General features: G+C 31.2%; 1 long non-coding RNA gene across 1 annotated transcript; it reads right to left on the reverse strand.

Annotated features, from left to right (window-relative positions):
* Window positions 1-281: 281 nt before the first annotated feature.
* LOC147789865 (uncharacterized) lies at window positions 282-813 on the reverse strand. The gene is made up of 2 exons (XR_015423114.1): window positions 781-813; window positions 282-635 (listed from the first exon to the last, which is right to left on the reverse strand). It is a non-coding gene; the product is annotated as an uncharacterized LOC147789865 (long non-coding RNA).
* Between the last annotated feature and the right edge of the window lie 259 nt (window positions 814-1,072).

The raw sequence follows: 1,072 nt of genomic DNA on the forward strand, positions 1-1,072 counted from the left end.
CTTAAATCTTAGACATGAGTCGTTACACATTTGTGAGCGAGGGGATAGTCTTCCTTTTATCTTTTCTATCATTCACTATGAAATTTCCTTTAACTTTTATGTCATTTTCTTTTACAAACTAGATAGACTAGTCATGAATTTTTTTTATTCTTTTAAAATAAATTGAATGCATTGTTACCTGATTTGATTTTAAAGGAATACCTCGTACAAATTTAATTATTTTTTTATGACTATTAATACGAATTTAAGTTCGTATGTTGTTTGAAAGACAAATAAGCAAATAAAGCAAAGTGTGTCAAAAGATTAAATAAAAAAAAAAACATACATATATCATATATTATTGTATGGTATTCAGTATTATTGCGTTTCAAGGATAGAATTTTGTCCCGCACGCTAACAATCACAACATATTAGTTTTGTTCATATTAACACTTAATTCTTGAGGTCCTCTTGTTTGAGGTCTTCAAATTGCATATCATTGAGCTTCAATTCTTTGGTTGCGAATTGAATACAAACGCATAAACCGAGATAAGAACACGAGCAAGTACGATCTCCGCAGTCAGCAGAGGTGTTGCATGCGATTTGTTTTAGAAGGCTTCTCTTTGGTACCAGTGGCGGCATCCCTTCAACTTCAACTGCAATAATATTTAAACACTCGACATTATGTTTGAAACTTTTGAACACTTAGCGTGCGATTTGTCTTAGAAGGCTTCTCTATTGAAATATTAACCTTCAAAGAGATTCAAAACAAACAAAAAAACGAAGAGCTAGAAATTTTACCAGAGCGAGACACAATCAGCAGTATCATCGCAATAATGAAACTCAACTTCACACTACAAATCTCTGCCATGTTATTATTTGTGTTCAAAATAATTTGAATGGACTGGTGTGATGGTTAAGTTTCATTCTTGTCAATCCATTATATAATCCTCTAGATGTCAGATTAGTTCACCAATATGAACCTAAATAGTAGATTTTTGTTGATGCATATGCCAAATATATGATATTTCTATAATTACAAAACCACAAATCCCATTTTTTCTGAAAATGTTAAAAAGAAATCCACGTAGGA

The sequence above is a fragment of the Cucurbita pepo genome, chromosome 12, assembly GCF_057944985.1.
Source record: "Cucurbita pepo subsp. pepo isolate OVF chromosome 12, ASM5794498v1, whole genome shotgun sequence".
NCBI classification, from domain to species: domain Eukaryota; kingdom Viridiplantae; phylum Streptophyta; class Magnoliopsida; order Cucurbitales; family Cucurbitaceae; genus Cucurbita; species Cucurbita pepo.